The sequence below is a fragment of the Gossypium hirsutum genome, chromosome A08 (assembly GCF_007990345.1).
Source record: "Gossypium hirsutum isolate 1008001.06 chromosome A08, Gossypium_hirsutum_v2.1, whole genome shotgun sequence".
NCBI classification, from domain to species: Eukaryota; Viridiplantae; Streptophyta; class Magnoliopsida; order Malvales; family Malvaceae; genus Gossypium; species Gossypium hirsutum.
Window position 1 is genome coordinate 105,839,007 of NC_053431.1, and position 11,823 is coordinate 105,850,829.

Here is an 11,823-nt window from a genome sequence, read left to right on the forward strand (position 1 = left end):
GTTGCTTATTTCATGATTCTTCTGCTACTTGTTTAATAAATTTTTTTTTCATTTTAGTTACTACATTATGCTATACTCTTTCATTTTTCCTTGTTTCCATGAAATTTATGCTTACCCATATGCATTCATTTATTATTTCCATAATTCTCTAACTTGATATATTTAGCGGTTTTAGTTTGTATCATCTCGTAAGTAAATCTCATAAAATATTCACATTTAGCCTTGATTTTCCATACTATTCTTGGAGCATATTGGTTGAACTTCAATTTTTCAATGCAGGTACAATATCGTCCTCACGTTGTAAGAAGACCGCTGTTCCCGCCTCAAAGAAGAGGAAAGGAGCAGTGTCATCCTTGGGTCCTACCACGGAGATTAGGCACCTGACCAATAGGTGTGGGCCGTAGCATTGACTGGGCCGCACTTGAACAGATTCAATTGGCTGACGCGGTCCGAGCCCTCCTAATGACTAACCCGCGGGGGCTTTTCTTTGAGATCGTCGAGCCGACGTATCTCTAGTTTACATTGGAACTCTGCTCGACGTTTCATCTTTAGACCGTCATGATAAACTATGACGATCCTGGAATGGTCCAGTTCTGCCTTGGTGGTCTAGTACGCCAATTGAGCGTACCCGAGTTCAGGATTGCACTAGAGCTATACACGGAGGAATTCATGGACGATAGTGAAATCAACACCCTCCACCGCCACATCCACTACTCCCCCTTAAAATGCTGGAGGGACCTCGTCCCTGCCTCGGCCACCTACAACCCTAGCCACTCCAAGGCATCGGGTCTCCCTCCATCCTTGAGGTATCTACATGCCATCTTGGCTCACACTCTGATAGGGAAACGAGAGAGCACCGGCATCGTCACCACCCACGACGCCTATTTTTTATAGAGTATGGCGAATAGGCATGTCATCGACCTCGCCTACTTTATTGCCCTCTCTATTTGCCACCAGAATGAGTGGCATAGGAGAAGGGTCATCTCCATCGAGCCCTATGTGATTCAACTAGCTTGGCACTTCAGGCTCCTCAACACAGCAGACCAATCATCCTCCCTCACTCTTATCGGCCAGATGTCCCCACAGGGCATCTCGAGCACGCTAAGTATGAGGATGATTGAGAAACAATGTGGCACCTACCCTCCTCAGTACCTCCTCGTCCAGTCCACCGAAGAGGAGGATCCAGAGGACATTACTGATGATGTCCTTATGTCACGAGGACCCACCGTCTCAGCCACCACCCCCCTTTCGTCCAATTCTTGTGGCGGCTTCATACGCTGACATCTCTCAGCACCTTACTCGATTCGAGCAGCAGTGTTTTCAGTGCTTCGATAACATTAATGATACTCTACAACAGATTTGTCAGCACTTCCACATCTCATCGCCACCCCCACCTCGCTAACCATCTAGCGATGAAGATGTTTAAAAACTTTTATTTATTATTTTATGTTGTTACTTTTATTCTATTTTAAGACTACTTTTTATTGTTCTTTAATCTTATTTTTATTAGGTTTTATAATTATTATTTTACAATTTTTAATTTCGGCTATTTCATTACTAGTAATTATTCTTCCTTATATATTTCCTAAAAAAGTTCCTGATTCTATCGCAGTTATAAAGAGCTCCAAAGCTCACTATTACTTAAGAACTTGGAACTCCGCTGGGAAAGGTTCTCCACGACTGCCATGCCCTACTCGACCACGACCATAGTTAACATGAGATATAATATTCTTTTGGCGCAACATTTGTGGAACCCAACCTCTACCACCACTAGAGTATCCTCCTCCACCCTCATCATGGCTTTGGCCATTTATTCTCCATGACTCCAATTCAAGGGGTTCATTCATCATTGAGGAAGTTTCACTTCTCTCTCTATCTTATGATTATAAATCTATCTTTGTCAATATATCGTTCTTTGTACATTGAGGGCATTGTACATCTTAGGTGTGGGGGGTCTTTTATATCATCATTAGAAATCCCTAAATTTTGTCTTATTCTCACGTGAATCACTCATATCACTATTAGAATGAATTTTGATTAATGTATGATTTTTATTGATATGTCTTGAATTAAAATATAGGTATTTATGCATTGATTGTTTAAACTTTAAGACATTAGGGAATCAAGCATGATAAGTTGATTTTTGAAGAATTAAAAACTTTTAGGTTGTTTCTCTAAGTTTAGGTATTATCTTGAGTTGAAATTCACAAGTTTGAACATCAAAAAGCCATAATTTTTGTGAGATCTTGAGCCTTTAGAGCATATTTTATTCCTTTCATGCTCACTTTTATTATGAGTGCGTCAGTTTTGATTTTTTATTCTAGAACTTGCTTGATTATGCATGTCAAGACCACACTATTTGATTTGATATGTCAAGATGATAAAGGCACTTAGGTTTAACCCACTCACTCCACAAAATCCTACCTCCATAATTAACCCTTAGTGAACCCCTTTTGAGCCTAACAAAGCCGTTAATTGATTTACCCTCAATATTAACCCATAACCCATTATTGTTGAAATTCCCTAATTTGATCCCTATTTTTGTCGAGATTTGATTTGAAAAAAATTCTTAGTTATGTTTTGTTCTTCTAAATATTTGACTTCTATGATAAAAAAAATCAATACTTCATACATATTAGTAGTAATTCGTCATTTTTGAGCCTGAGTGTTAATTCCATATTCTGAGAAGAAGCTCATTTGTATTCAACTGATGATTAGTTATTTTTCTAGCTAGGTAATTTTTCAATTCAATCTTGATTCTAACATCTTCTTTTAGCTTGTGACCACACCCCTAACCAAAGCCACATTACAGCCCTCTAAAAAACCTTTTTGATTGATGTATCAGCGCAATATATAGTGGTGGGGATTTGATTTTCAAGCAAGCCTATGGTAATAACTTTTCATATTGATTAATGAGTGCTTTTATTGATGTCCTTAAACACCTTGAGTGATTTGAGTGAATCTTTAGTAAGGATGTTAAACTCTATGATATTTTGATCAAAGGTAATCACTTAGATGAGGGGAGACACCTATGTTTTCGTGATAAAATGCTCAACTTGGAATGCTTGAAACTTTGATGTACTTTTAGTTGAATTTTCAATGTATGAGTACTTATGGATTGTTTTGAGATATTATTGATAGGGATTATAAATTGAGAAGAATTTATTTTGATTATGAGTTGAGGACTTTTGCTTGAGGACAAGCAAATTGTTAAGTGTGGGGGTATTTAATAAACTGTAATTTATACATATTTTTATCCCATGCTTAGCCTATTTCTGAATGATTTCTCCTTAGATTTGGTGAATTCGATGCTCCTAATCCTTTAATTTCATGTTTTATAATTAGGAGAGCATAAGAGAGGAAAACGAGCGAGAAATGGGCCGAAAACGAAGAAAATAGACCCATGTGGGAAATCAACACTGCCTGGACTTTCTCACACGGGCGTGTGACACGGCCGTGTCCCTTTGGCAAGATTGAAGAACAACTTACATGGGTATACTACATGCCCGTGCCTATTCAACAACCTTGACCACGAGCTAGAGTAATCGCACACGGGCGTGTCACACGGGCATGTGCCTGCCGAGCCCAAGTATAACCCTTTTCAGAAAAGGCCAATTTTGGGGGCACTTAAGCATTCTAAAGCCTATTTAAACACCTGAGGAGGCACTTAGAAGGGGGTGCAGAGTAGGAACCAAGGAATTACTCAAGGAAAGCCGATTGATCCATCTCAGAAGTTGGATTCATCATCAAGACTGAAGATCTCCCTTCATGTTCCTTCAGGAGTTTTGGGTTTTCTTATGTTTTGTTATATTTATACTTTTGGGATGTTTTCTTTCATAAGTATGAACTAAACCCCCTAAATACCTAAGGGGAACGAAACCTAAGACGGATATTGATATTATTATCTGAATTGTATGATAAATATTTGACTTCTTCTTAATTATGTGTTCTTAATTCTTGTTTTGATATTTCAGGATATTGACTCAAGTTAAGCTCTTATTCAGAGGAGGAATAGACCCTGTTTAAGAGTAAATTTATCATAATTAAGTGGAGTTGATTGCACACCTAGAGATAGGGTGATAAGATTTTGCCGGATTACGGTGAAACCTAATAAGGGAATTTATAGATCGAGTTAATGCAATTCTAGGGTGTTAATTAGAAAGAGATTTCAATTATTCAACCTAGGGTTAGACGTTATTAGTCTCGAGAGAGATAATAATATAACTTAGGGATTTCTATAGATCAAGTCAAATGAATAAATCGTCTGATTCAGAGTCAAATAACAAGTGAAGTCTAGGTTGATTTTTCCTTAGGTATTGTCTTAATCAATTGAATTTTCCCAAAAGTATTATCCCAAATTTTCTTTCTGTGCATTCTTAGTTAATAATTAGTTTATATAACCAAACCTGAATTTTTAGGCTAGATAATAAAAATGAAGTAAATACTAGTACTCATAGTTCCTTTGGGTTAGACAATTGGTCTTGCTGAACTATACTACTGTTCGATAGGTACACTTGCCTTAATCATGATAATAAGTTAGTCTCAAGAATGATTCTTTCATAAATCTTTAACACCTGTCACGAATATCACGTACCACTTAAAAACATTAAATATTACCTGATTATCCTGAACACGCATCGTAAACTCGCCCTTCTGTACATTAATAAGGGTCCTTCCGGTTGCTAAGAACGGTCTTCCTAAGATAATTGGTACTTCTTTGTCTATTTCAAAGTCTAGGATAACAAAATCAGCAGGGAAGGTAAATTTATCTATACGTACCAATACATCCTGAATTTTTCCTTCTGGATGTACTAAAGATCGATCTGCTAGTTGAAGTGTAACCGTAGTAGGTCTAACTTCACCTATCCCCAACTTTCTAAATATTGACATAGGCATCAAGTTTATACTTGCACCCAAGTCACATAGTGCCTTACCATAATATGTTGCTCCAATGTTGCAAGGTATGGTAAAACATCCAGGATCCTTCAGCTTTGGGGGTAGTTTGTCTTGAAGATATGAGCTGCATTCCTTCGTCAGAGCTACCGTATCAAATTCTCCAAGTCTTCAATTTTTGGACAAGATGTCCTTCATGAACTTGACGTAGTTCAGAATTTGTTTAAGTGCTTCAACCAACGGGATGTTGATGTGAAGTTGCTTGAGTACGTCTAGGAATTTCTTGAATTGAATTTCCTGTTTCTGCTTCTAAAGTCTTTGAGGGTAGGGTGGTGGTTCCTTTACTGGAACTGGTTGATTCATTTTTTGCGGCAATTCTGCATCTAACGGAGTTGTTAGTTGATCAGAATTAGCTGGTTCTAGAAATACCTTGTCGGGTTTTGCAAATTCTGGTTATTGTGAAACTGGAATTTCAACACTCGGTTGAACTTCCTCTGAGTTTTGAGCATCAGCTAGCTCCTTTTCAGCTTCGATAGTGTTGAGCTCTACTATCTTTCTGCTCCTCAATGTTAACGCTTTACAATATTCCTTCCTCGATTTTCTTGGATTCTCCGTATCACTAGGTAAAGCACCTTGTGGTCGATTCTTGAGTTTAGTAGCAAGCTGGCCCACTTGATTCTCTAAATTCCTTAGAGTGACGTCGTTTTTCTCCATGTATACCTTTAATAACTACTCTAAGCTGTTGGATGATTCAGCCTGAGCTGGTTTCTGAGCTTGTTGGGAAAAACTAAGCGGCTGAGTCGGTCTAGGTTGAGCGTAGCTATTACTGGTTCCAGCCCCTTGGTTACTCCAGGAAAAATTCGGGTGGTTTCACCATGATGGGTTATAGAAGTTGTATTGCAGTCCTTGTCTTCCTCGATTTTGGTTCTAGTTACCCATGTAATACACGGATACAGGGTTTGATGGACATTCTTTGAACAAATGTTCTTCCCCACAATAAACACAAGCTATACTCTCAAATTGGTGAGGTGGTTGGGTTGCAAAACTGTTAAACCCATTAGTGGTAAGATTCTTAAGCATTGAAGAGATTGAAGATACCTGAAATGCAAGTGAAGTGAGAGCGTCCACTTCATGTATTCCAGCGACTCGTCTTCCTGAGACAGCTCGATTGGATACCCATTGATAATTAGTATTGGCAATACTCTCAATGATTTCGTCAGCCTCATTATGAGACTTAGAAAGGAGAGCTCCGTTAGCATAAGTGTCCACTACCATCCTCGTGTGAGCATTAAGACCATTATAAAATATTTCAAGTTGGATGCAATGTGGGATTCTGTGGTGAGGGCATTTTCGTAATGGTTCTTTGTATCATTCTCATGCCTCATACAAGGACTTATCATTCATTTGTTGGAAGGCAGTGATCTCCTTCCTCAACTTAGCATTCTTGCTTGCCGGGAAATACTTCATGAGGAATCTTTCGGCTAACTCTTGCCATGTAGAAATTGAGTTTGGTGGCAATGAATTCAACTAGGCTCGAGCTCTGTCCCTTAGTGAGTATGGGAACAGCTTCAATCGTAATGCATCTTCGGGAACTCCAACTAATTTGAAAGAGTCGCTCACCTCCATAAATAGTCTTAGGTGAAGATGAAGATCTTCAATAGGCATTCCACTGAATTGGCCCACTGTTTGAAGCATCTGGAACATGATTGGCTTCAGCTCGAATTGTTGTGCCTCAATTTCGGGTCTCCTAATGCCCGGATTAAGATCGTTAAATACTGGCACAACATATTGTCTTAAGGCTCTATCCCTTTTGTCAGCAATAAGGATAGGATTTTGAGCAAGGTTCGCTCCATTTCCTTGATTCATATTCTCGAAATTCATTCCTTCAGTCCTTCTCTGGTTCGCTTGTCTTCTTCGCTGTCGAAAGGTTCGTTCTATCTCAGGGTCTATAGGAAGTAAGTCAATAATCTGGTCAATACTCATAAACACCTTAAATTATGAAAGAAAAATTAATTAAGTTAAAAATTAAACAGAAAAATAAACCAAAATGTAAAACTAACAAATTCAAAAAGAATGATTTTTTTAAAACAATCCCTAGCAATGGTGCCAAAAACTTGGAACGACGGAAATATGTGCAAGTGTACACAATCGCAACAAGTAATAAAGTGACAAGTAAATGTCGAGTTATCGTACCTACAGGGAGTGTAAAAAGAATTATTTATGAAATTAATTGTAAAACATTTTGGTGAGGTAAAAATAATTTGGTTTTAAAAGATGGTGAAAAATTATTTAAAAAACTAAGTAAATAATTAAAAATAAAACAAAGGAGTTCTAATCCACGATTTCAAATAAGATTTAATCAATGTAACATACTTGTGTTGGATTAATTATATTTATTTAACTTAGAATTATTAAACTCATGTTTACACTTTTACGAATAAATTCACAACAACCCGGTAATTTACTAACTTATGAACAAACTTACATACAAAAATCCATTCATCTCTTAACATATCCCTATGTCAATTCAACCGACTAAATAGATTCTAGTAAGGAAACATGTTATTGCATATACATACTCATTGAACTGAACTAATCTCTTGCATATCCCTATGTCAATTCAAACAATTAATTAAATCTAATCAGCATATAAAAGACAATGTGAGGTAACAAGGCATCCCTACCTTGAAACAGTTTAATCACAATGATCTTGCAAGTTATGCAAGGCAATAATATCACCAGATACATTGCTAATTTAGCCTTCAACTACCTTAGAAGAATAAACATGCACTGATTAAGTACTGTGTCAATTAATTACAATTGCAATCCGTTTAAATAATTAATTCATTAGCTACCTCACAGTCATAAAGCAAGAATAACTTAGGCATGATTTTACTTAATCAAGCATCTTACCAAGGCCTATAACAGCATAAACACGATTTTAACAATTCAAGTAGGCAGAATATAATCAACCCAACACAAACTTAATTTAAGCTAAATTGATTAAAATAACTATTTCAATAGCATAAATATTCATAAACATTTTTGTCAAAACAACAACAAAAATTAAAGAGATAGAGAACAAGAAGCAAATCTGATGTTTCTCCGTGGCTTAACTAGTTGCTCCATTCTTCATTCTTTGTTGCCGTCAGCTATCAAGGTGGCTTATGAACATTTAATTTCTACTCCAAAATGGCTGATGAGAGCTGCTTTCCCAAGAGACGAAATCGGCACTTGAACAATAAGGGAAATGGGAATGAGAGAAAAAGTGAGAGAGGGAATGAGAGAATGTTGTGGAATGAGGGATGAATGAGGGATGGCTTGAATGATCAGCAAGGGGTGGATTTTATAGCTGAGTATGGGAGATAAAAATAGCAAAAAGAATCAGCCTAATAGACCTCCCTTGGCCGGCCACACACATGGCAAAGTTGAGAGTTTCAACTTTGCTATTTTAGGCTTGGCGCAATTTCATAAAGCCACAATTAAAGGAGGGGTTTGAATGCATTTTGAAAGTTCTTCAAGGCCCTTTTGCAAGCATATTTAATCAACTAAAATGCTGATTTGGGTCACATATGGACTGTTCTGGGCTGCCCAATTAGTGGCTGGTTCAGTTCACTCAATATGGTTTGACTAGTGCGGTTAAACTGGACCCTTTCTCCATAATTAATTAAAAATAGTTTATTTAACCCAAATTAAATGGGGAATAAATTAAAATTAATTAAATTATGAATTAATACACATTTCTGGACCATCTTAGGCCGGAAATTAATGTGGCTCGAAACTTCAAATTGCATCTCGGTTTTGTTCTTTCAGCAGTGTCAGCCGCGCCAATTTTCGCCCTTTGCGCGAATCTGTCGAAAATAGTCAAAATTAATCAAAATTAAGTATAAAATTAACTAAATTCACCATGTTTATATTTTTAACACATTTTAATTATTTTATAATATTTAATTTTTTTTCGACAAGAATCTAACCGGATTTGCATGAATTTAAGTAAAAATGGGTATGAAAAATCATATAAATTTTTGTGTTTCCACACCCTCAAACTTAATTTATTGCTCGTCTCGAGTAACGAAAAAATTTTGAAAAGAATTTCTCGAAAACACTTTTGAAAAATTCCTTTAGAAAAACATTTTTCCTAAAATTATGAATTTAGAATACTTATGTTCAAAGACAAGAAATCTGATAGTTATGCTACTTAAGTATACATATCGTTAAAATTAAATTCAACAACTTATTATAATAGCCAAATTTAGACTAAACACTTTTGTAACAAAGACATGTTAACCCTTACCAATTTGATTTTTATTCCTTTATTCAAGACTAAGCTGCAATCACTAAGCTTAACATATGTCTTCATATGTTGATCGTAGCAATTTCTCTCCACTAATGTAGGTAGCATTAGGACTTTGAATCAATAGGTCTTTACCAAGGTTGTAATGTGGCTAGGCTAGGGGTACGTGGAAGATGGATAAATTTTGGTTTAAAAACCCTAGACTCGCGTCAATCGAACCTTCAGAGTTTTTACCTTCGATACACCAACTTGACTTTTATATGCTCCTTTGTACATCTCTTTCAAATACATGTGCTCTTTTTTTTTTATAGCTAACACGAGCACTTACTTTGTGTGCTGCCATTCTTGAGCAATTGATACTTCTTTTCAACTCCCCCAAACTTATTTTTGAAGCACATTTTGAATATTACTGAGTCTAGTGTTTGGGACAATTTTAAGATCATTAAGCGAAAAAGTAATGGCTAATTATTACAAGGGCCAAAATAAAATTAGGCCATATAGTCTCAAAGTTGGGTTTCAAAGGATAAAACTTTACCATGGTGGGCTTGAAAGGCTCAAACAGTTCAAACAATAGTTGCCTAAATTATTTCCAACGTTTCATGCTTCCTAAGATTTCGTGTCAAGAAACTACTAAGTCAATTCTAAAAACTTAAATTTCATGCATACCTAACTTTCCTAAAGAACTAAAAAATTTTATGGTACGAATTTTCATGCTTTATTAAAAAATACATTCATGTAATTATTAAGCTAACATAATAATTTATTGAAATGATAGAACTTTATTCATACTCAAATTGAGTATACTTAACAAAATTCAAATTTTTGAACAAAATATATCCTAATCATAATTAAAAGAAAAATTTTATTCTGAGTGGAAATAATTCAAATTTTCGGTCCCCCTAACTTAAAATGAACAATGTCCTTATTGTTTAAAGTGAACAAATACTATACACCAGGTAGGATTTTAGAAAAGAGGAGGTGAGTCAATTTGACTGCTTAAGTACCAAGCTCTTTCTAAATCCAATCTTAGACATGTATATATCTATTGCAACACTTTATACTTTGTGACTTGCTCACATTTTGTTAGCGATTTTCCTCTCTTTTTTTATTATACAAAAAATAAAAGATTCCTAATTAAACTTAATCCTAAAAATAGTCTAAGAACAAAAATAAAGTAAAGTCAAGATCCCCCCTTTATTTATTTGCAGACCTTTACGAATTTGACTCATATTTTGCTCTATCACTATCGCCCTTGCATGAATCGCTTCGCTCCTTCTTTGATAATGGACTCCATGGTTCAAATATGAAATCTTGATTCCGCAAACTGGGACTTCTGTCATCTCGCTTGAAGTTAAATTTGCATAGAACTCACAGACTAGCTCCTCATCCACACTATGTCTCTTCTCACAAAACAGCTCCTAATTGAAGGTTTAAGCAACTTGACGAATACTTGCCATAAAGTCTCTATAGTTGCTTTCCTTTAATGTAAAGCCTTTTTCTGGATGCATCTGTTGATTTTTGAAGATACTTTCGTATCTCACTCTGGCTTTTTCACAGTGGAATTTGTTTCGTGTTTCATCAATTTGAGTAGAAGCACGAGTTCTCTTGCGAGGCTTGTTTAACCTTTTTTTTTGTAAAAATATAAGAACTCTAGAAAATAATAATAAAAATGAAGGAAAAGATGGGAATTTATAAGGAGGGTTGGAGGGTTTGTGGCTTAAGATGGATGAAAGGGTGGTGCCGTTCGGGTGTTTAGGCAGCAGCGCGCAGCAGGGAATGGGAGTAGGTAGCAACGTGTGCAGGCTAGGCTGGAGCAATACGAGTGGCACGCGGCTTCTCTTCGAGTAGACCTGTCGTGGGTACGTGCGGGAGCTAGCCTTAGGTACGAGACGAAGGTCTGGGCAGCAGGACAGAAGCAGCATGAGGCAATGAACAGGGCTAGGCACGTAAGGCAGCACTCGATGGGCAAGTGTGCGCCTAGGAGCAACTACTGGAGTGTGGACATGCGGCATGCAATGAGGCTGGGTATGCTGGTCGACTGCTGGGTGCTGCTGTGGCTAGGGGCTTTGGCACTTTGGTCTTTTAGTGCTTTCGGTTTTGAGTGTTAGATGAATGAGAAGATGGGTGGTATTTATAGAGGGAAAAATAGGAATTAGAGTAGAATTCTTAAAACAATTTAATTAATAAAAATTCTAAATTCTAATCCTATGCAAAGATAACGAGAATTAATAATTAGATAATTCGCTTGTCTTCTTCGCTGTCGAAAGGTTCGTTCTATTTCAGGGTTTATAGGAAGTAAGTCAATAATCTGGTCAATACTCATAAACACCTTAAATTATGAAAGAAAAATTAATTAAGTTAAAAATTAAACAAAAAAATAAACCAACATGTAAAACTAACAAATTCAAAAAGAATGATTTTTTTAAAACAATCCCTGGCAATGGTGCCAAAAACTTGGAACGACGGAAATATGTGCAAGTGTACACAATCGCAACAAGTAATAAAGTGACAAGTAAATGTCGAGTTATCGTACCTACAGGGACTGTAAAAAGAATTATTTATGAAATTAATTGTAAAACACTTTGGTGAGGTAAAAATAATTTGGTTTTAAAAGATGGTGAAAAACTATTTAAAAA

General features: G+C 36.3%; 1 non-coding gene across 1 annotated transcript; it reads left to right on the forward strand.

The window, feature by feature from the left end:
• Positions 1-6,223: 6,223 nt before the first annotated feature.
• LOC121205271 (small nucleolar RNA R71) lies at positions 6,224-6,330 on the forward strand. Its single transcript, XR_005900355.1, has one exon. It is a non-coding gene; the product is annotated as a small nucleolar RNA R71 (small nucleolar RNA).
• Positions 6,331-11,823: the final 5,493 nt, after the last annotated feature.